Source organism: Suricata suricatta, chromosome 3, assembly GCF_006229205.1.
Source record: "Suricata suricatta isolate VVHF042 chromosome 3, meerkat_22Aug2017_6uvM2_HiC, whole genome shotgun sequence".
In the NCBI taxonomy this organism is placed as follows: Eukaryota; Metazoa; Chordata; class Mammalia; order Carnivora; family Herpestidae; genus Suricata; species Suricata suricatta.
Window position 1 is genome coordinate 157,596,648 of NC_043702.1, and position 25,363 is coordinate 157,622,010.

At 34.6% G+C, this 25,363-nt stretch overlaps 1 protein-coding gene and 1 long non-coding RNA gene across 5 annotated transcripts in view; one reads left to right on the forward strand and one right to left on the reverse strand.

Annotated features, from left to right (window-relative positions):
• Positions 1-25,363, forward strand: part of BRINP3 (BMP/retinoic acid inducible neural specific 3) — a 414,132-nt gene that overhangs the window by 341,932 nt on the left and 46,837 nt on the right. The window lies entirely within an intron of this gene.
• The window catches only part of LOC115288368, a 30,931-nt gene continuing 10,414 nt past the window's right edge, over positions 4,847-25,363 (reverse strand). The window contains exons 2-3 of the long non-coding RNA XR_003906965.1: positions 6,891-7,004; positions 4,847-4,923 (exon numbers count right to left, since the gene is read on the reverse strand). This is a non-coding gene — a long non-coding RNA (uncharacterized LOC115288368). The remainder of the gene's footprint in view (positions 4,924-6,890; positions 7,005-25,363) is intronic.

A 25,363-nucleotide genomic window follows, 5' to 3' on the forward strand; every position in this document is an offset into this window, starting at 1 on the left:
TTAAGAAGTGGTACTCTGGCTTTCTTAAGATAGTCTCCCTTTGCTTCCATTCTAAAATTTTTGAGATTACAATAATATATTCATTTCATTGAAGTACAGTAATTCTAGCAATTATTAAGAAGTATGCTTTCATAATTCTTACAAAATAACTACACTATTTTGTGAAGTCAAATCTTGTTTACAGAGCAGTCTTGGGTACATAGAAATACATTTAAGGTGTGTTGGTAGAAGTTTAACAACCAACACTCAAAACAGTGGGTGGAATAAAAACCTTAAAGCATTTGCTTATTTTTGTTACATGCGCAATTGGCTTTTTTGAGCCAGTACGTGCAGACAGCAGCAAACCACTAAAAAATGATTAAGAGATTTTTATGAAATTTTCTCTTCTTCATTAATAGCGGAAGGTAAGATATGATAAAATCCCTTCTCTAATGTCACAGAGAAGAATAAGTTCAGGCCCATGTCACTCTTATCTTAGAAGTATGCTCAACCACAGTGTTTCGTAATTTGGCACATGGCCATGTCTGGCCCTCCACCTCTTTTCTATCAGCTCCTAAGAGAAGGCTGTGTTACACATTTCAGATTGCAGAAAAAAATTAAAAGTAGAATAGCAAGGGTGCCTGGGGGGATCAGTCAGTTAAGCATTCAACCCTTGATTTCAGCTCAGATCAGGATCTTGTGGTTGGTTCATGAGTTGGAGCCCTGCATCTGTGTGCTGGGGGCACAGGGCTTGGTTGGGATTCCTTCTTTCCCCCTTTCCGACCCCTTCTATATTGCTCGCTCCCTCTCTCTCTCTCTCTCTCTCTCTCAAAGTCAATATACAAACTTAAAAAAAGGTACAATAGTATTTTTGATTGATGAAAATTGAGTGGAACTGACATTTTAATGTTCACATATAAAAAAAGACACTCATGTGGTTACATATTTTCTATGGTTACTTTCAACACTACGACGGCAGAGCTAGGGTTCCCACATAGTCATATGGTCCAGAAATATTTGTTATCTGGCTCCTCAGAGAATAAAAATTTGCCAACCTCTGCTGTAATATAACTTATACTATGTCTTAAAAATTTTTTTTTACATTTATTTATTTATGAGAGACAGAGAGAGACAGCTCAAGCTGGGGAGGGGCAGAGAGAGAGGGAGACACAGAATCTGAAGACAGGCTCTAGGCTCTGAGCTGTCAGCACTGAGCCCAATGCGGGGCTCGAACCCACGAACTGTGAGATCATGACCTGAGCTGATGCTGGACACTCAACGGACTGAGCCGCCCAACTGTCCCCATATACTCTGCCTTTAAAAGTGTTACTGAGTGTTTTAAAAGTATTTTGATCCATATGTCATCAAAATATTTTATATTATAAATACATTTTTGCTACATACAGGGTATTATAACTTCACCTTCATCTTATGAGAACTTATACAACCAGATTAAATCCTGAATCCTGAGTATTCATGGAGTAATATTGAATATTTTATTAATACTCTATCTAGTATGTATATATATATATCTTATATATAATGTATAATATAGAATATACATGGATATATGAATATATATGTATTTGTTTATTAGTCACTCAGTGGCTTATATACACATACATATATAATACATAAATATAATCATAAATATATAAAAGTATTTAACTATATACATTATGTATATACATGTGCATCTATATTTTAACTAACATAACACATATAGGAGTAATCTAAAACACTATAGATCAAAATGATTTTAATTCAAATGCTATTTCAAATCAATATCTAAATACAGATTTGGATTATTTCATAAAATCAGGCAACTTTCTTATTTTCCTGCTTCCTCTCCTCCTGATCTCCAATTCTTGTATGATTCAGAATGATACTGTGATCATGAACTAAAGAGAAGAAGAACAAAAAAAATTGAACATTTGAGAGAAATGAATTTGAAAGACTTAACAGTGTCATTGGGTAAGAGAGGATAAAATAAATCTGAAAAGCTGAAATGAAATAGCTCTTAATGTGTTTGGGAAGGATTTCCCTGCCCACTGGAACCCTCTGAAAATATGAGATTTAGGAAGAGTTTATAGGAAATCTGAATGTTTGGCTACCTGCTGGAGTTCCTAGCGACAGCTCTACAAATCACAGACAGGAAGTCTTCAATAAATATTTGATAAATACTCTGTGATATGCTTTCTAATACTTTAGTTCATCTTCTAGAATCATAGGACAGTGAGTTGTCATTTTATATGAAATATTTCCTACTCTGTCTCAATTAGATTGCTTATTACAGTAAGCATACCATGTTCTGTTTGTTTTGTTTTGCCATTAAGCAGGTGAATGCCTTCCTTCATTCTAGCAAATGGACCTGAGACAATGTATTAGTTAGTTAGGGTTGCTATAACAAAATGCCCAAACTAAAGTGGCTTATAAACAGTTCACAGTTCCGAAAGTTAGAAGTCCCAGGGAAGGTGCCAGCATACCCCTCTTCAGGGCTATAAACTGCTGACTCCTCTCTAGGTGCTCACATGGTGGAAGAGGCAAAGGGCCTCTTTGGGGTTTTGATTATAAGAATACTAATTCCATTCAGAAAGCGTCCATCCTCATAACCTAAGCACCTCCCAAAGGTCCTACCTCCTAATATCATCGTATGTGGGGGTTAAGATTCCAACATAGGAATCTGGAGGGGACACAAATATTCAGATGATAGTTGACAGGGCTGGTCTCTATCTCTCAGTATGGCCTTGAGATGTGAAGTTGAGAAGGGTAGCTAACCATGTCTCCTGCAGGAATCCTGTCCATGGTGGATGACCATGTCACTGGCATATGGACCCAAGCTGGGGCAGAGCATTCAAGTACCACCCAAACCCTATTTTCACTTGACCCCTAGGTCCACTGAATTTCTTTTTCCGAAGTTTTGTTATCCAACTTTCTTTTTCTAATTAACATGACTCTTTCTGCCCACATGTGTCACCAAGTACTTACAATTCTATAGAATATGCAATAAAAATAAAAATTTTTATTTTTCTTAGTAAAAATGAGAATGGTATTTATATCTGACATACTGGAATAATGTGTAAAAGTCCTTTAAATCCTACTCTTTTTTTCCCTTCAGTTTCTTTTAAGTCCTTTTCAGCCTATTTTCTTATTTTTCTCTTTTGCTGAATATCCAGACATTTTTCTTTTCCTTTTAACCATCTCTCTGTATTGACCCTCATTTCTTCAGTATAACCTCTCTTTACTGAGTCCTTCTTTTTTAAATGCAGACTGATTTGGTGCTTTTAAAAATTAACTTACAAGTCTTACCTATCTTCTGCAAAATAGTGCCTTCCACATTGGACCAACCTTCTTTTTTTTCAGGCTTTAGTGGATTACACATAACAGATTTCTTTCTCTTTTCTTTACTTTTTCATACTTTTAAATATATGAGATACCAGATTATTCTTTCAATAATTTTCTCTTATAACAGCAACTAATTCAGATTGGTTTCCTTCACTTATAATATTAGGGGAACTTTTTAGTAGATATAAAATCTAATAAATACCTCAATCCATTTTGAATATGTCCTGAAGACAATAAAAATGAAGTATAAAGATATAATTTGCCTATGGTAATAAATATTTTCTACTTGCCATAAAACCTATTTGAAATAGAGAAGTACCTTCAAAGTCTAGTACTATAAATATGTTTACTTTTTAGTTTGTTTTGATAGTTGATTCTGTCAAAGCCCACGTATTACTAGAGTATGTTGATAATATTCCAATGCACCATCACTGCACAATGTTGAGAAAGGCAATTTGGGAGAATATTGGCCTGAGGGCTAGGGCAGTGAAAAAAATCATTAAATTGTAGCCAAGTCTTAATGGTGTATTACATAAACTAATAAAGAACCTAATAAATACATAACATTAAAAGCAACAATATAAAGTAAATATAGCAACATTGGGGGGAAAATCACATTTTACTTGCCATATGAACCAGATGGAAATCTGTGAAGATAGATTGTGACTCCCTAATTTATGAACAGTAGAGTTATATAAATGAAAATAATTTTAAGACAACACAAAATATTTTTATAAATAGTCATCTTGCATTCAACAAAAGCAATCATGGATTACAATCTTTATCTTGAATAAAAATATACAAAATTTGCAAACAAAAAGAGACTTATTTTGTTGTTTCGTTAATAATGAAGAGAAACAAACTTCGATTAGATAAAACATTCATATAGGATGTTACAGTATTCATTCCTAGACAGCATAAACTAAACACGCTTAGAAAAAGCATTTTTTAGACTACTCTCAGCTTGGACAAGAATAATTATAGGATTTTAAGTACTATACACTGACTGACAAAAGCAAAGGCTGCGGTAGATCATTTTTTCTTATTTTTTTTTATATTTTACTTAAATGTTTATTTGTTGTTGAGAAAGAGTGTGCAAGCAGGGGGTGGGGAGAGGAAGGGGAGACAGAGGGTTGGAAGCAGGTTCCCTGCTGACAGCGGAGAACTGAATGTGAGGCTCAAAAATCACTAACCAGGAGATCATGACCTGAGTCAAAGTCAGATGCTGAACCAACTGAGCCACCCAGGTGCCCCTTGGACAGTTTTTGTAAATGTATTTTCAAGTATTGTCTTGATGGCTTCAACTATGTAATTTTAAACTAATCATTTCTAATGGTGGTATGGAATTTAAATAATTAGTATCAAAGAATCCATACATTCTGTAATATTTAAGTAATGGACCCGTAATATAAATCCTTAAGTTGGTCAACTGTGTATACTTGATTTCCGACTACAAATTTGTGACAAAGGAAACACCATCCATATCACTACAAAAATTAAAATATGGCAAATTTAAGTGCACACCACTTCCTGAGATGACAACACAGCTAAGTACGTCAAGAGAAATGTCCCAGGTCCTCGCCATCTTTACACTGGCCTCTGGAAAAACAAACCAACAGTGATGTAAGAACACAATTTGTGTAAATGTATTATTTTAATTACATTATTCACAGTATACTTACCAATATATTCGTTGAAACAACACCCTGCCCAATTTAATAATGCTCAAAATAGGGGAAAAATTAGAATTAAATGTCTTTATAAGTTTCTTAGGGCAATTTTTACTTTTAATTGCATGTTTTATCTTTTCACCGTTCCCTCTTTATCGTTAAGTGAAGAAAAGCAAACTTGAGTGACAAAGCATTCCTACTTCCTAGCGCCGGGTATGGTATTTAGGTAACATATACATAAAGCATTCTGCTCCTTTATGTTTCCACTGTAGTTTTTATGTTATCTTAGTGGCAAATCCTTTAGCTGAAATCTTCTATAATGACTTTGACCAGCAAATGTCAAACCATTTGGGCTCAGGGTCCCCTAATCTTAAAAATTATTGAGAAATACAAAGAGCTCTGGTGTATGAGAGACAAAAATCCAATCTATATGTATACGTATACACATACGTATATTTATATAGTAAAAAATAAAACAGAAATTTTAAAATACATATTCATTAATTTGATTAGAAAGAACAATACGATTATTGCATGTTAATATACATCACATTTAAATTTGGGTGATTTCTGCACATTTGCTTAATATTTGACTTAAGAGAAGATAGCTGAATTCTCATGGCTGAATCTCTATCCAATCAGTTACAAATTGCAATTTTGTAATCTCATACTGATTTATTGGAGAAGTGTGTATTATATAATAGGCTTTTCAGGTAACTGTGGATATGACTCTTTATACTACACCCAAAATTCAAAAAGTAGTAGATTTTAAACATTTAGATGTAATATGGAATATAAAACCATGTGATTAACAAACATTTTGACACCTGTTATATTTAATTATTTTGTCTACCTTGGGGTGCCTGGGTGGCTCAGTCAGTTAAGCATCTGACTTAGGCTCAGATCGTGATCTTGAATTTTGTGGGGTCAAAACACCAGTCAGGCTCTGTGCTGACAGCTGGGACCCTAGAGCCTGCTTCAGATCCTGTGTCTCCCTCTCTCTCCGCCCCTCTCTTGTTCGCACTCTCACTCTCTCTCAAAAATAAATAAACATTAAAAAATGAAATTATTTTGTCTATCTTGAACTTGGTAGAGAATATTTAACCACGCATAAAAATCATTTGCCAGTCATTTGGAAAATGTTCATGCACTTGGTTTTGAAGATCTTCCAAATGTTGACAACGTATCATTATAAAATAACAAAAAAAAAATCATTCTTTAGTAACATCATTGGTTTCATGAGAAAAGTCTTTATGTATTGGGAAGCTGTCACACTCATAGGTGCAGTTAGAAGTTTTCCAAATCTCTAATTTTCACCTGAAAACAATACTTTTACCATTGATACTAAATATGTCAGTGGTTTGTCTAGAAGTGATAGGTTTTCTTTTTTTTCAGTTTTGATAATAGATCTGCCATATATCCAAGTCAGAATAAACTAGTTGGTCTGTCAATTATTCTTTCAAGTAAAAGTGGTTTTGCCATGAAAAAGCACTTACCTCAGCTTGTGTTGGAAACGGCGGCCCAGGTGTTTGGCCTCAAGACAACCATTACAGTTCCTTGTGTAACACAAGAGCTTTATTCATATTCCCATTTTGTTCTGACATATGGATTTGTACTGAAAATTGAGACGCAGTAAACTTTTTTATACTGCTTCACCCAGAACATTTTTAAGTGAAACTTGCTTTCTTTTTGTTCTACAAATATGTGGCAGAAAATAATATATGCCTACTGGTACTGCAGTTTGGTTCTATTGCCTTGCTTTGTGCGAAGTCTCCAGCAATAGTTTATCCACCATTGCTTTTGGCATCAGTGCACATGTCAACACAACGCAAAAGAAAAATAATGCCTTAGTATTTCTATGAACTAGTTTTCACCTTGGGTACCGCCAATACTTACTTGCCTCCACTTCGCCACTGCCACTCATCCACTCCCAGAGCTATGTGGACCACTCCAAGAATGATGCCTTAGATCAACTTCAGCTCCTCGAAAGGACCTAATTGACCTGGAAGACTAATTGTGGGGTTATCATAGAAATTATTCATCTTCTTTTTTTACTTTTTTTACTAGACTAATGCAGCCCCTGGTTAGAGTCGAGCTCACGCTAAAGCACACCTCTTGAGTTTTCCCAAACCTAAGATGGATAATTCTACTAAAATAGATGTAAAGTGGAAGGAATACATGTGACTTCTGACTTGGATCCTTAAAGGAATAGAAATACACACCACCTGCCTTCTCTTCTTCCCCCTGGGTAAAATGAAAATGTGATGACCTGGAACTGAAAATCGTAACACAAAGAAACTTGTTAAGGATAGTAAAGTGCAATCCTTTTGAAGCTACCAAGTCCTAGATTGCTTATGTTTGGACTGTTATTGAGAGAGGAATAAAATTACATTTTTTTTCTGAGCCAATATTATCAGGCTTATGTTGCTACAGCCAAACTTGCATCCTAATAATAAAAGGACCTCACTGAATAGCCTCCAAGTCCTTTAATATTGCAGAATCTGTGATTTAATTAAACATGGCATTTATATGATTAACACAAGGGACTTTTGCTGAGAATGACTTTATATGAAACTGTAGGGAAAAGGCAGGATATTAATTTTCTTACATTTCTATGTTACAAAAGACTTTTTAAAGTAATTTTTGTATGTGTGTTTCAGCCACTCTGTGATGACTCACAGGCACATGCTAAGTAATAATGAAGCAGTGTATATCAAGAGTTTAATATTTAGATATCTTCAGTGTGTGATGGGGAAATATAAAAGACTCAAATAACAATTATAAAGTACTCAGCACATGGGAAAGGCTTCAATAATTATTATTTAACTTTCCAAAACAGAAAACACTGTTTCTTATGTGTGGCTGTTTCTAATATATTAACAAGTGAGTTTCATAGATAAAATTTGTCATAAAGATAACAATATAAACACTGTAAGAAACACAATGTTACTTGTATAAAATGATACACAGTAGACCGGATTCTGAGTCAGGGTATCTAGGAATACAAGATTTCAAGGAAAGAAGAAAATAGAATGTGCCCGACTTTGATGGCACAGGGCCACTTCTACACAAATTTCACAGCAGACAAATTTGCATTTGCTTTCATGCCACTCCCTTTTACCTAACTCTTGGTGTAGTTTATAATTCAGCTCTCATTGGTCTAAAATGTCTTCTTTTCACTATAACATTCCTACCTTGACATTCAGCTCAGAAGTTATTTCATGATCTTTCAATTTATTAGATTTGGATAAATGTTAGCTGAAAATAAGTATTTTAAAACTAAGTTATGGGGCGCCTGGGTGGCTCAGTTGGTTAAGCCTCTGGCTTCAGCTCAGGTCAGATCTCACGTTTATGGGTTTGAGCCCCACGTCAGGCTCTGTGCTGACAGCTAGCTCAGAGCCTGGAGCCTGCTTCCGGTTCTGTGTCTCCTTCTCTCTCTGCCCCTCCCCCTCTCATGCTCTGTCTCTCTCTGTATCAAAAATAAATAAAGCATTAAAAAATTTTTAAAAATAAAACTAAGTTATATTTAGGTATAAAAATCATTTGTGCTTTTCAGGTTTTATTTGCTAGCCATAGCAATACCCAATCTGATCTATTTCAGTTAAAGTTAAAAAATATTAAAATGAAAATCTGTGAGATTACAGTGCTGTGCTTGCTCTTTTTTGTCTTTCTCTCATGTATAAAAGATTATGTGAAGCAATCAAAGATCTTGTCACCTTGACATTTTATTGAGACTGTGCTCTCTACAAGCCACAGCCTTTGGAATGAAGTCTCAATTCAAGCCAGAGAAGCAGTGTTTTTATATAGCTGCTTTTGAAAACATTAATTAAATCAAGGGGCTTTGCTCATCTTGGAAATTCTGTGCACTTGCGTGTATATGTGCATAAGTATGTAAGTGAGAATAGTGCAAAGCAACAATCATCAGCTCCTTACACGTTGTAAGTAAAAATCTAGTGTTGACTTATTTTGCCTTTAAATCAGTTTATTCTCTCAAATGAGGAAAATGAAGCCAGAAAACAAAAGGCATAGTCTGGAGTACAACATATATTCTAAATGAAAACTATTTATTCCTCTCTTTTTTTACATTGGTCATTAAAAATGTCATTTCAGTACCTCCTACTCAATTCTCTTGACACTACAACACTCTGCTAAGAAAGATTAAGAATGTGATTCCCAGGGCGTCTTGGGTGGTTCAGTCAGTTAAGTGTCCGTCTGGCTCTTGATTCAACTCGGGTCATGATCTTGTGGTAGTGAACTTGAGCCCCCTCCCACTCGACAGCTTGTGAGACTTCTTGCTGAGTGTGGAGACTGCTTAAGATTCTCTCCCTCCCTCTCTCTCTGCCCTGGCCATACTTGTGCACACAAGTATGCATGTGCTCTTTCTCAAAATGAATAAATCTTTAAAAAAAATAGAATGTCTTTCCCAACATTTCCCCCTCGGGTAGCAAACTCGTTAGAGTTCTTGGCTAAAATAGTCAGAATTTTGAACAGTAACAGTGTACACAGCTATATTGAAAGATAACTTTTTAAACGCTTATGGTAACTTGTTTGAAAGAAAAAGAGTCCTATCAGGGAAATCTTGGAAATAAAGTTGTAATATAATATCGAAGATTAAGAAGCCCCTGTAACAGCACTATTTAGAATAGAACAACTTTGTTAAACAGTCAGAATTAGGTCCTTACTTGACACCAGCTGTGGTTAAAGGGCTATGTTCTCAGTCATCATTTTTTCCTCACTAAAGAGTTGATGATGATCCTTCTTATGTTTCACTGAATAACTTACATCTTGTGAGATGTTTAATGTTTGTTTCTTAAAACAAATATATAAACACACACTTCTTCTTTTTATATAGTTTATTGTCAAATTGGTTTCCATATAATACCCAGTGGTCTTCTCCACTAGTGCCCTCCTCCATGACCATCACCCCCTTACCCTTACCCCCTCCCCCTTTAGCCCTCAGTTTGTTTTCAGTATTCAAGAGTCTCTCATGATTTGCCTCCCTCCCTCTCCCTAACTCTTTTCCTCCCTTCCCCTCCCCATGATCCTCTGTTAAGTTTCTCCTGTTTAGACTTACAAGTGAAAACATATGGTATCTGTCATTTTCTTCCTGACTTATTTCACTTAGCATGACACCCTTGAGTTCCATCCAAGTTGCCACGAACGGCCAGATCTCATTCTTTCTCATTGCCCTGTAGCATTCCATTGTATATATAAACCTCATCTTCTTAATTTATTCATCAGTTGGTGGACATTTAGGCTCTTTCCATGATTTGGCTATTGTTGACAGTGCTGCTATGAACATTGGGGTGCATGTGCTTCTATGCATCAGCACTTCTGTATCCCTTGGGTAAATCCCTAGCAGTGCTATTGTTGGGTCATAGGGAAGTTCTATTGTTAGCTTTTTGAGGAACACTTCTTTAAAAGAAGCCATGGCTAAGCAAATTTGAAGACTATAGTTACTAGAAACTGTACTTGGAAATTTACAATGTATATATGCATGTCAAATACTCTAAAATATCCTACAATTAAAATAGATTGTTCAAACAAGGACTTTTCAGGACAATTTTTTTTTTACTTCCTAAAATTGTTAACATTTCAAAGTATATAGTTGGAAAACACTGTACCATCATGTGTAATCCAGTTCTTACAGATTCTAGAATTGCCATCCATTGTGATCTAGTCACCTCAGTCACCATAAAATATCTGATAATTACCTTGAGCTTAAAACAATTTTAGATCTTTATTTTCTCAACTTCTCAGATGTTTTCTGAGCACTACATACTAATTCTTGGCAAATAATCATTTTAAATACCTTCTCAGAAAGACTTACATATTATACTACATCAGCTCTATATAGATATAACTTGAAATGGTTGTATAAATCAAATGCTAATTCATTTACCAAAACTCTCTTTTAAAAGAAAGAGTTCTGTAATTTTTTATCCCAGTATTTTCCATGAGGTGGAGATTTGCATTAAATGCAACCTTTCCTATGGTGGTTAAGTATTACATGGAGTCACATCTCAGAGAGAAAAATATTATGGAGTACAAGGGAATAAATAGATTATTTGTGGGTACTGTTTAGTCATCAGTGGTTTGTATATGGACAGAAAGTATAAATCAATACAGATACCTGGATGGTAATATTTTCCCAAATCCTATAATGTTATTGACAATTAAATTCTTAGCAAGGATGCACTTTCAATTTTTAAGTGTATTTACATCAGGGCAGAGAATCCGTCTCATTTCTCTTTGGATCACTTCTAAGCATGTACTTATATTATGGAAGAAATGCATACATGCTTACTTACCAAAATATATGGGAGGCAGAACTTCGTCCACTATTGGGATGCTGTGGAGATTTTATTATTAATAAAACAGAAACCTGTCTTATAAATCATAATTATTATGTTATCCATGAGCCTTTCTCCCTGAATATTCTTCCCTTAAAATGTTGAAATATGAAGTAAACACTGTGATGTAGGAATGATCTGACAAACTTGAAGTAGAATAGAACTTCAAATCTCTTTTTCTATAAAGAATATTATAGTATATACATAAAAGGAGAGTAATTTAAAGTGATTTTTTTTGTATTACAAGAAAGTCTTATGTCAGTTTTCATACAAGTGATATTGGAACCTTTAATGTATGTGGATGTTGACAATAAATTATATTAAAAAAATAATTGTGAGGGGCGCCTGGGTGGCTCAGTTGGTTAAGTGTCCGACTTCGGCTCAGGTCATGATCTCATGGTCAGTGAGTTTGAGCCCCGTTTCGGGCTCTGTGCTGACAGCTCAGAGCCTGGAGCCTGTTTCAGATTCTGTGTCTACCTCTCTCTGTGACCCTCCCCTACTCACACTGTCTCTCTCTGTCTCTCAAAAATGAAGAAATGCTAAAAAAATGTTTAAAAAATAATGTGTGGAATGGAACCTGTTATGTTAAAACTGGTACTAGTAAATATATGAGAAGATAGTATTTCTCCTACACTACTATTTTAAATTATAGAAGTAATAAAAAATAATTTGATGTTGAACTAGAAACTAAAAATTAAGTATATCTTATAAATACTTCTTTTTTACAATCAAACTTTGGGGAAAATCCTATTTGGATTGTTTTAATAATATATTCAATCTAATGCTTAATTTGGTGGTACCAAGAAGGGGCAGTATGCAATTTTTAATCTTCACATATGATTTATAATCTTCATATTAAGGACAAAAATACAGAAATAGCCTTCTTCAGTTCCTCTCTTTATTGCTTTTTCTTTACATGTATTCCTTGCATATATATGTATGTATGTGTATACACACACAGGCATGTGCATATATACCAAGCTATTAAAATAGTTTATGACTGAAACCAAGAGTGCTTTTCCTTGAGCATTATTTAAGTAAGATACTGTTTTCTAAAGGCAAATGGTGTTATGAATCAATAAAACTAAATGTTATCAAAATATATACCAGCTTAAATCCCTAGCACTGAAACAAAAACAAAAACAACTCTTTGAAGCACTTCATTTGAGACAGCCACTACAAGTTATAAAGTGAGTGAATACATTTCAAAAGTCAATGCCAATTGCAATCAAAATCCCCTATCTCACAACCCAGATGCACTTCACACAGCAACAAATAGAACAGCACAAAAGAACATTGATGTGACAAAAGAATACAAGAGAAAATGAAGGTCAGTTTGTTGTGGTTGTTCTTTGTTCTATTAAACCCAGCAGGAAGGCTTCTTGTAAGGTTTCTCAAAGGAAACAAAAAAGATCAAGTCTGAGGTAGTACCTTTTATCGAGCTGAAGCAAAATTACTTCACACAAGTACAGAAGTTAGCTAGAAACAAATCTAAGTGCAAAGTAGAAAGAATATAGTGAAACCCTGCCAATTTATGGGATATATATACTCATATGTATAGTCATATTATCCCTAACATTACCTTACACACACACACACACACACACACACACACACACACACACACACCGCACACATCCTCAATTATATATTAAAAACAAATGGATAAGGGCACTTGGATGGTTCAGTCAATTAAGCATCTGTCATTTGGTTTAGGCTCAAGTCATGATCTCACAGTAGTGAGCTCAAGCCCTGGTAGAGTTCTGTACTGAACATGGAGGATTCTCTCCCTCTCTCTCTCTGCCCGTCCCCTACTGTCCCATGTGCTCTCTCTCTAAAAGAAAAAAAAAAAGGTATTACATGATTATAATAAGACATGATTTTTGTTTCACAGCCTAATCTAAGTTACCATAGAATATTAACATAGTTAGATCACAACCTGAAGTTAAAGAATCTTCCAATTCATATGCAGGAATGTGAAGAGATTTTTTTGAGAGATGTATTGCAGGAAACAAACAAAATAAGGGCAAAGCTGATCAATTTGCAGATTATCATGTCCAAGTGAAATAACTGTCTAAGTAGCAGATAGAGGAGACACTCAATCAATTGGAAGCCACCAATACTCCCGAATACAGAGCCAGAGACACATTATGGCAAAGGGTGACAATTCTAAGGTTGACTTGCTAATGAGAGCCATCAGGATTAGCTAGTTATTAGCTAACAAGTATTAAGCACAAACTATTGTCATACTCTTCTAAGTCATTACCCATTGTTGCTCATTTAATATAATGTTACATGGGGAGCCTGGGAAACTCAGTCTGTTAAGCATCCGACTTTGGCTCAGGTCATAATGTCACAGTCCGATGAGTTCCAGCCCAGCATTGGGCTCTGTGCTGACAGCTCAGGCCTGGAGTCTGCTTCAGATTCTATGTCTCCCTCACTTTCTGCTTCTCCTCTGTCCACACTCTTATCTCTCTGTCTCTCAAACATGAATAAACATCAACCAAATTAAAAGAAAATAAAAATAACACAACATTACAAGGTGGTTAGCATTATTGTCCTAAAATTACAATCCAGGAAACTGAAGTTTAGATAACCTAAATTTTCTTAATATTACTCAACTCAGTGGTGGCAGGGCTGGGATGGAAACTCAGGCAATCCGGCTACAGAGCTTGGGTTTTGGTCACTATGCCATGATGTTTCCAGATTCACGGAGTGTTAATAACAGTGCTCCCATCTTCCGTTAACCCCTCCCTGCTAAGGAATTTTAGAGGAATATTGAATTCATGCAAATATATGAAGTCATGAAATAGAATAATCAGAAAACAAGAAAGCTTTAGGAAAGTAAAAACTAAACTCAGTACATAGAAAACTAACATAAAAACAATGAACTGTTAGAGGAAACAGAATAAAATTCTTAGAATAAAATCTTAAGAAACTAATCCAGTACTATCAATAAAGATTGAAAAACGATGTAATTTATTTAAAAAAAGAAAGATGCATGAAGGGCATGGTGCATGCAAACAGTAGAATTTCCAAGAGGAGAAAACTAATATCTGATTGAGAAGAATCAATGAGAATGAGAAATACAGAGACAGAGAGAGCCTTTCCTGATAAAACTTGAACCTGTTCAAAAGAAAAAAAACAGAGCCGTCCAAGCAAGATTTATGACAAAGGGTTGCATTGCAATGTGGTTTCAGAGTAAATGTCAGTCATTTTTAGCTACCCCATTTCAGTTTTTTCTAGGTCATTATGGAGTTTAAAGATTTGTCTCCTTTTTAAAGCCAATTTATTGTGCATGGACACAAAATAAAATACAGAAATCACCTTCATCTCACATGTCTGACTCTGAGGTTGACAAGGATAGCATTTGTCTGTCATAGATCCAGACTGCGTCTTCTCTGGATGGGAGTAACTGAAGCAGACACAACTGGCGGTTCATCCTGGATCACAGGTTGACTGCTTGCACTCCTATCTCTCTTCCCCCAGGGAGAATCAGAGGATCATAGCAGCTTGTCAGGATAGAAGGTAGCACACGAATATAAAGTCAAATACAGCAAACCGATCTGTAACCCTGAGCGGGAGGCTAACTCCTAGCTTGTCTTTCTCTCCAAGACTCTTACAGAAAAGCTTCTTATTTTGTTCTTCTTCACTTGGTACGTAACCAAGTGAATATGAAAAAGAACATTTTAATTAATTTATTTTTTTAAAATATTTTTGTTTATTTATTTTTTATTTATTTATTTATTTAGAAATAAAGATCCACACTGTCAGCACAGAGCCCAAGACAGGGCCTGAATCCACAAATCATGAGATCATGACCTGACTGAAACCAAAAGTCAGATGCTCAACCAACTGAGTCATCCAGGCACCATTGAAAAGGAACTTTTTAAAAAATATGTAACACTAAATACTAAAGTATGGGAGAACAATCAGTGGTGTTATGTGAGGAAAAATAGTGACCCAACAATTTTGTGCTTACTCAAGTGATTTCCTATGTAAGAGGAAGAAAAAAAGACATTCTTACATATGTAGGACCTCAGATACTCTAATCTCCAAATATCCCTTCTGAAAATAGTACCTATTAAATCAAGAACTTAATAGAATAATCCATTCAACAAGGTATATAAACTTTTTCCTGAGATACAAATATTATTGTTATTAGATTTAGTATCAAGAAAACAATGTCTATTGTTGCTTTTACTCTATACTCTTACTTAGGAACTTCTGCTAGTAAAGTAAAATTTTAATATAGAATTAGCAAATAGAGACATATTAATATTTAAAAGAAGATACGATTATTAGTTGTAGATGATACGTCTATTTATCTGGCAAGTCTTCAGAGATTCAACTGGAGTAGAAACAAAACCAAATCTAAACAATATACGTTAAAAATTGAGTGAAATTTCCTTTTTACAAAATAAACAAATAAATAAACAAAAACCAGTAAGAAAATATAATAGAAAAGATTCACATTCACAAAATGACATATTTGAAATTCACAAAATATCAAACTTAATAATATAACTTAGGAAATAAACTAAAAAATAACTATTTAGGATATTAAGAGATTTTTTAATAAATAGAGACCCCACTCATATTTTTGAATGAAAACATCTTATAAGAGTGTTATTTTCCACAATTTAAGGTAGCATCAATGAAAATCCAAAAAAATTAAGTAAGAAAAAGGAGTAATGTTTTAAAAGGAGATAATGAGAGTAGGTCAGCACCAGCAGATATTAAAATCTATTCTAAAGAACAGTGTTCTGACTGCATCACTGAAAGGTATCTCTCTCTCTCTCTCTCTCTCTCTCTCTCTCTCTCTCTCTCTCTCTCAAGTTTCCTGACTATAATGTGTACACAATAATAGTACTTACTTTATAGAAGTGTGAGAATTCAACTAGTTTATATTTGTGAAGTCCCAGCATTTATTAAACACTCAAAAATAACTCTTTGAGGGGCACCTGGTTGGTTCCGTCGGTTAAGTGGCCGACTTCAGCTCAGGTCATGATCTTACATTCGTGGGTTCGAGCCCCGCATCGGGCTCTGTGCTGACAGCTCAGAGCCTGGAGCCTGCTTCTGATTCTGCGTCTCTCTCTCTCTTCCTGACCCTTCCCCGCTCATGCTCTATGTCTCTCTCTCTCAAAAATAAATAAACATTAAAAAAGTTAAAAGAAAATATCTCTTTGAATATGGTACTGGTGATAATGATGATGATGATGATGATGCTACAGTAATTAAGTAGTGTCAAAATGTACAAAGTCTAAAAATAGACTCACGTGTATATAAAGATTTGGACGAGGATTATCGCAATCAAATGGACCCATCAAGGAGAGAGCATACAAACGTATCGATTGTGAGGTTAAATTAATTTCCCAATCTTAGATACTGTTTTTTAAATAAGACTCTTATGAGGCCATTTTTTATCAAATCCAATGAAGTTAAATATTTTAAGTAAAATTTTTGAAGTACAGCATTTTAACTGGAAATTTTAAAAAAAGCTATCCTTGATAATCCTTGAATCAAAAAAATCCATGGTCTAACTCTAGAAGAAGCAATAAAAAAAGGATTTATAACAATACCTCTTGAAACATAACAAATTTTGTACTCAAAAGTAAAATTTAGAGTCTGAACTGCCTTAAATATTAAAGAAGAAAAGTTAAAAATTAATGTTACTTAGACCTGTAATCATTTATTTTTTCACTCAACAAATAAATATTTAATGACATTATAAGCACAGGTGGTGTATCAGCCTCCAAAGTAAAAAGAATTTTATATATTTATATATAAATAATTCTATATATACTACATATTCATACTATATATATATTTATACATATTTGTATTTGGAAATTTGGAGTTTATGTTTTAGTGAAGTGAGAAAAAAATAAACAGGTAAATTTTATTTTTTTAGAAGGCAATGGGTGCTCTGGAGAAAAATTAACATCAAGATAGAAAGTTTTAAGGTTGTTGTGTGTATATTTTCTTAATATCTCTTTCTAACAGTTCATTATTAGTATATAGTTCATTGTTAAAATGAGCAAAAGTCCATAATTAAAATAAAGCTGATTTTTATATTTCAATTTTGTATTCTGAAACTGTCTTGAATTCATTTATTAGGTCTAACAACTTTTTTGATGAAATCTGTAGTTTTTTTATATATATGTCTTTGCAAACAGAGACAATATTACTTTTTCCTTTCTGGTTTGGATGCTTTTTATTCTTTTTTATTACCTGACTATTCTGGTTAAGACTTCCAGTACTTTGTTGGATGAAAGGAATGAGAATGGAGATTTCTTACTCTGTTCTTGATCTTAGAGGAAAAGCTTTTAGCTTTTCACCACTGAGTGTGATAATAGCTGTAGGCTTGTCATATGGGTCTTTATTATGCTGAAGTTGCTTTTTCTATACCAGTTTGTTGAGAAATTTTACCATGAAAGGATGTTGAATGTTTTCAAATGTTTTCCTTTATAAGTTACTTTATTTTTAAAAGATAGAGAGCATGAGTCGGGGAAGAGCAGAGAAAGAGGAAGACAGAATCCCAAGCAAAGAGAGAGGGAGAGAGAATCTCTGCACTGTCAGTGCAGAGCAGGGCTTCAACTCACGAATCATGAGATCATGACAGGAGCCAAAATTAAGAGTCAGTCTCAACTGAGTGAGCATCCAGGCATCCTTCAAATACTTTTTTTGAGTATACTAGGATGATGACATAAGGTTTAGCCTTCATTTCTTAATGCAGTGGATCACATTGATGATTGGGGTATGTTGAACCATCTTTGCTTTACCGGAATATCCTCCCAAAAAGGCGGATTGCAGTCAGCAAGCACCTTGTGCATGGGAATTAGAAGCCTGGCCCTGAGGCAGCAGCTGTAAAATCCACAGTCAGATTTCTTCCAGGGAAATCCTGGGAGCTAGTTATTTTGGGCCTGCTCCTTCTGCCCTGAGCCTTGGGACATGAGTGCTTGCACCCCCATTGACAGCTTTACTGTTTGCTACAGTCCTGTAGGATTGTCCTGCTGCCTTTCAGAGCTAGTAGTTTGGGGGCCCATGTCCCGGGTGGCAGCTGAAAGACTTTACATTTGAGTAAGCCACTGGGGAACCAGTTTCTTTCTTTTTTTTTTTTTTTTTCAGGTTTTGGGAAGCATCACATTGTCTTCATCTGGTTCTGTCTGTCCTTCCCTTCCTCTTATTATCTGTTGAGTCTTAAGTAAATTAAAGTGAGTGGATGTATGGCTTGGAGTAACATCAATCCCAGGCTGCAAGACAGAGTCTGATGTGGGGCTGACATAGCCGTGCTTACTCACCGTTCTCACAGTTCCTCGCTGTGCTCCGAGTCCAAAATCTTTATCAATATAACCAACTAACCCATAGGCGTCTCGTCGTTTACTTCATTCCATGCTGATTCATAATTCCATGAAATCTTCACAGATAATGAAAATGCCTTCAATTTTTTATTAAAACCCTCTTGCAAATTGCCTTTATTATAAACTAGGAAATGTATATGTAGCCTCTCTTCATCTATAATTTTTTTTTGCTCAGAAAAACATAGATTTCTCAAGCCAAAATTCTAAACTACCAAAAAACCTTTAAGGTAACTTTTTTTTGTTAACAGCCACCCAGACATATTTCGTCTTTCCTTCATCTCTGGTCTCAAGTTCATTCACTCATTTTTCTTCTTCTTCTTCTTCTTCTTCATCTTTTTTGTTTCCCCATTAAAGTTTATCCCTGAGACAAAAACTGAGCATTTAGATAGATTAAATTGTCTGAGGAGTACTTCAATTCCATATTTTAAAATTTCCATTTGGAAGTTATATTTTCCCAAGTATAAAAATATTTTCAAGAGATCGTCCTTTTAAAAACCATTAAACTGTTAAAAACTATTAGGACAAAAACAAAACCCACTAAAATTAGTGTGAAAACAAAATCAACAGATACATGTTAAAATAGAATTCCTAAGCAAAATAGTAGTACGAATTTCATCATTTTGTTCTGAAAGCCAAGTACATACGAATTAAACTATTTCTTAGTTCTGTTCTTAGCTTTAGTTATATCTAAATTCTCTTTTCTGGTTTCTGACTGGAGAGCTACTGAATTTTTCTGTTCCTATAACTAATCATGTTAAGTATTATTTCTGATACTTATTGACTATTCATGTTCTGTAAGACATCTGTTCAAATATTTTGTTTATTTTTCATGAACTGTACCTTTTTCATTGAGTTATAATAGTCCTTTGTATATTCTGATACACATATTTTCTCTAAAAGATAATTAAAATTAGAGTCACCCAGCATGTATCCTGCCACTTGACTTTCTTAGTGGTATTCTACTCAGAACAGATGTAAAAAATGTTTTGAAATCTTATTTATCAATTATTTACTTCTGTAGTTAACACTTTTGAGTCATAAGCAATCCTTGCCAATCAAAAGACTGAGAAGGTTTTTTTTTCCAATGTTTTATTCTGAGAAAAGAGGGTTTTTAAAAAATATTTTGTATTATTTTTCCTTTATCATATCCACATCTTACACTGTCCTTATATATATAGTTTTCATAATTATATCATATTTTATCCTCCCATTTACTCTTTGAGAGATACAAAAAGATCCTTATTATTCTGTTTTACAGGTAAGAAAAATGAAGATTAGAATATCAAATAATATTAAATGAGTATACTGTAAGTAAATGGTGGTAATATGTCTAAAATAGCCCTAGTGTAGTGTAATTTTCTCTATGTTGCTCAGAAGCATCTCCGAGCACCAGAGTCTCAACCAAGAGAGCTTGAATTGAAACCCCATACAGTCATCTTCATTCCTGGAAAACAGCCCAAGGCTTTAGTGATTAGTGTAGACAAAGAAGTGGGATTCTTTTAATGCAAGAATCATCAAATCTATATGTTAAGATCTTAATGGAAAAATTTTCACACAAACCAATTGGTATTTGGTATTTTTTTATTAGTAAAATAAACTAGGTACAGTATGAAGAGTTGGTGCATTTAAATTAAAAGACCTATGAAAAGCAGGCCTCATTTAAAGAGACAGAGAATGAAAATGCTAACCAACACGAAGGGATCCTTTCAAGAATATTCATAAGAGAGCCAGTGTATCATTCTGCACCTGTTGTTAAGAGGAGGTACCACTGCTCAAATTCCAAACTGAATTGGTTTCAAAGATTTTGAAAAATAGCCTCTCTGTTTGTAAGTCTTTCTCTCTTGTGAATAGAGATTTTCTTTTGGAGAATGGAGTGGCAGACTGTAGGGGCATTCTCTGCACGAGGCACCTGTGAAATTTGGCAAACTCAAGTGTCTTAAGGCGCTGGTATGAATAGCTGTACAGTATGTGGGTGAAGAGGCAACCAGTAGTTTCTGGAGCACGAATCCATGGAATGCTAATTTGGTTATCCCTGAATTGAGTGACTAACGCAATGTTTTAAGTGTTGTTTGGAAATACGCTTCGCTTCATCTCACCAAGTTTGAAAACACATCCTTCAGCTTTAATTTCAGCATGTTATTTTGTAAAGGTTGTTGTGATGCTGAGAAAATGTCAAAGCTATGTGAGGCCTGGCCCTAAAATTTCTGGGTTTAGTAAATAAAGTTAACTCCTTGGTTAATCTAAAGTTAATTCTCATGTCTTCAGTAGGGTCAATAGTTAGTTAATAATATGCACAAACATAGTCCTGTGTCTGGAACATTTTTATGTTTAATACGATTAAGCAAGCAGATAAGTTACTTTTTCATGGTATGACCCCAATGCCAACAATAAGCATATAATATTGATGGCAGTATCACATATAAGAGTAGAGTTTGTATCTTTTAATCTCTATAAAAATATTTTAGATTAATATAAATACATTTTAAAGTACAAATCAATACGGTTTTGAATATCATGAAAATGTTTATATAGGGTAATATAAATAAAAACAGCATGTAAAACAAATACAATCTAAGTAGAGAAACACTTACAGCCACGTGGAACAAATTAAAAATACTCAAGTTAGCCCCACTTGAATGTTCTTTTCCTGTGCCTTTACCCTACTTCCTCTCTCTATTTGCTTGGTAAATTTCTATACATTTTTTCAAGACTGTTAAAATATTACCTTCTTTCTGAAAACTTCTCTTAACCACTTTTCTCTCCAACAAGTTAAGATGGCCTTTCTGTGCTCTGTCTTCCTCAATTACGACTAATGCCCTTTTTATTATATTTGTTTGCTACGCGAACCCCTCAGAGACAAGAATTGGGTTTTACTGATTGTGTAGCCCTTATATTTCACAAAGCGAACATTAAATGCACATTTATAATAGATGCAAAATTGAGTATAAAAAAAGGGATAGATAACATTACACGTTGCCTGGAGAAAACCTTAATTGTGTGGATTTCCTTCATACGCTATATTATTGCAGCCTGACTTTGCTGACTCTAGTTATCACTTATGAGTCAATTAGCATTGTCTCTTATCATCTAGAGTGACTTGAAATTTTTACTGTTTATCTGGAGTCACTCTACTCATCTTTCCTGCTAATACTGTTTACCATTAGATTTGATAGGATTTGCTTCAGATTTAAAATGTAAATAAGAGGGGCTCCTGGTTGGTTCAGTTGGTTAAGCATATGACTTCAGCCCAGGTCATGATCTAATTGTTCCTGGTTTCCAGCCCTGTGTCGAGTTCTGTGCTGACAGTGTGGAGCCTTCTTGGGATTCTCTCTCTCTGCCTCTACTCATGCTTTAAAAATAAATAAATAGATAAATAAATAAATGCTAAAAAATGAAATTAAATATAAATAAGACAGCATGATTTTGATAGTCAAATCCACAGATGTGAAAAAAATGTTATTTGTTTTCTTATGATGTAATCATTTGACATTTAGCCATCTATTACATCAAATGTAAAAATTTAATCTAAACATGTTCAGGTATATTCTTCCTAAATCTAACAGTCAACTCTGGTCTGTACTTTCATCGCACTAAGTTATAAAATTGTCTCTTTAGGATTCTTCCTGTCTTTAACCTTTGGGTTAATTTTTAAACCTAACATGGATTTTCTATACCCCATTCCGAATGGCCTTTTTGTGGAACTCCAGACGTGTTTGCCTGTCCCTGTTTGCTCCCTTTAAAATGTATGTGATTCAGACTTGGGTTCTGGTTGACAAATCTACACAGCCCCCTCTATCGGCCTCTTTTTTGCATCCAAGTCATTCAGATCTCTTTGTCCTTCCTTAGGCCATCTGAACCCAAGGGAGGAACTGGCTGCTCTGCAGTCCAGTGGAGGCACATCTTTCTCTCAGTAGCTGGCTCCGCACTGGCACAGTCTTACGGATGTGCAGGTGGGCAGCTGGCTCCCTTTGTGCTGATCCCTGGGCGTAACGGGGCGCCGGCACTGTCTTCTAGAAATACCACCTATACTCAGGCTCAACACAGAGTCCAAAGCATGAACACTGGCCAACATCCCCGCTCTCTGGGTTTTTCTCCAACTCTCTTCTCTAGGATGGGCTATCAAATCATTTTCTGACTTACACCCACATCCCAATATTTCCTGTTTCACTTTCAAACTGAGATATCAATATTTAACACTTTGATTCTTAATTCATGCAGTAACTTATTCTTCATCCCATTACTCATTACTAGGTTTAGCTGACTGCACTGAGAGAAGGGATCTCAGAATATGAATAATAAATTAGGTTGGGGTTGAATAGACTCTACCATTCAATAACTGTGAAGTATTTTCTTCATTTCTATAAACCTAGGTTGCACTGTTTATCAGAAGTGGACAAGACAGATGTAAAGGTTGAAAGAAACTGCATGGATGAAGTTCTGAGCACATGCTAATACCTAGCACATTTATTAATACATGGAATAAACATTCACTTCCTTTCTTTTCTCTCTTTTTGAACAGTTTCCATTTCCTTACCTATCATCTAGTCTTCCACAGATTATAAAATGGTTTTCCCTCCATCTTTCCATTTTCTTCCTTCAGCTTAAAATAATAACGCCAGCTAAGTACCAGAAATGGCTTAAGTTTCCTTTCCAACCTGGAAAAGTTTATTTTAAAAACTGATAGCTTCTGTTCTTTCTTGAAACTCTCTCTTCTCGATGTTTATCATCTAATATCCCCTTGATATTCTTCCTGATTTTTTTTTATATAATTCTCTAGTTAGTTGACATACACTGTAGTCTTGGCTTCAGGATTAGAACCCAGTGATTCATCTCTTACATATGAAACTCAGTGTTCATCCCCAAAAGTGCCCTCATTAATGCCCATCACATATTTAACCCACCCTCCCCATCCTTTAGCCCTCCCCACCCCCATCAATCCTCAGTTTTTTCCCTCTATTTAAGAGTCTCTTATGGTTTGCCTCCATCTTTGTTTTTATCTTATTTTTCCTTCTCTTTTCTTATGTTCATATGTTAAGCTTTTCAAATTTCACATATGAGTGAAATCAAATGATATTTGTCTTTCACTGACTGATTTTAATTAGCATCCTCCAGTTGCATTCATGTTGTCGCAAATGGCAATATTTCATTATTTTTCATCACCAAGTGGTATTCTGTTATATATGTAGACAACATCTTCTTAGTCCATTCATCAGTTGATGGACATTTGGGCGTTTTCCATAATTTAACTATTGTTGATAGCGTTCTTATAAACAGAGTGCAAGTGTCCCTTCAAATCAGCATTTTTGTATCCTCTGGAAAAATTCCTAGTAGTGTTATTGCTGGGTCAGAGAGGTGTTCCATTTTTAATTTTTTGAGGAATCTTCCCACTGTTCCCTAGAGTGGCTGCACCAGTTTGCATTCCCACCAACAGTGCAATAGGGTTCTCTTTTTTCCACATTCTCACCAACATCTATTGTTTCCTGAATTGTTAATTTTAGCCATTTTGACTGGTGTAAGGTGGTATCTCATTGTGGTTTTGATTTGTATTTCCTTAGTCTATGCATTTAAGATTTTCCTTTTCTCTTGGTTCCGAGTCCAGAGTTCTCAGTGAAGAGAATATCCACATATCCAATCATGACATATCTCTCTACTTCCAGTCTCAGATCACTGTAATATGTGCTTTGCATAGTAGAGTAATTTTTCTTTCAAAAATGAAACTCTATGTGGCATCCTTATTTACTCCCTTCCCATTTTGTAATTCCTCATTGCTTATTTTAAGAAAATTAAATTCTTATTTAAGAAAAACTAATATTGATATGAGCATTTACTATCCTCTCACGCCTTTGGTCCCAAACCTTCTTCAGTAGTGTCTGGAATTAAAAATAGGAGTTTCTGTTCAGAAAAACTCACTCAAATCAAGTCAGCATTCTCTACCTTATAGCTCAATTAATTTGCCTATAAAGAAAATGAAATGAAAAGAAAATGCCTCCTCTTCTAGATATTGTGGGGATTTTTAAAGCTCAGTTTTATTTAATATTTACCATACCCCAGACATTTAAAAAATGTTTTTATATAATATGCATTTAATTTTTTGGAATTAATTCTATTAAATAGTTGGGGTTTTTTTAGTTTTTTTAAATTTTTTACAGTTTTTTTATGTTAATGTAACACAACTTATTTTTTTAACATATGCAATTATTTTCCATCATTTACAATACAGTAGTTACAATGACACTCCAAACAGAAAAGCAAAGTAAAAAATCAAAACCCCCACTTCTATTTCATGTAATTAGATTTATACAGAAAGTAAAAGGTTAAGTACCAACTAGTTAATCACCTAACTTCACAGCTATCTGAAGTGGTGATCGTTATATAGCAGCTTATCTATGATACACTCAAGATACATGATACAATTTATTACTTGCCCATAAGCTACAACACAGCCTGCTTAATACCTTTCCTTAAATTCCACCTCTATACTACAGTATACTTGAGGTCCATGAAAAAAAGTAGCTACCTTTTATATAGGAAATGGATGATTAAGTCTTTGGTGCTGTAAAAGCAACTTCATTTAAACATAACCGCCCACCGCCCCGCCACCATCACCACCAAAAAAAGAAGTGGGGAAAAAAAAGTAAAGAAAATAATAAGG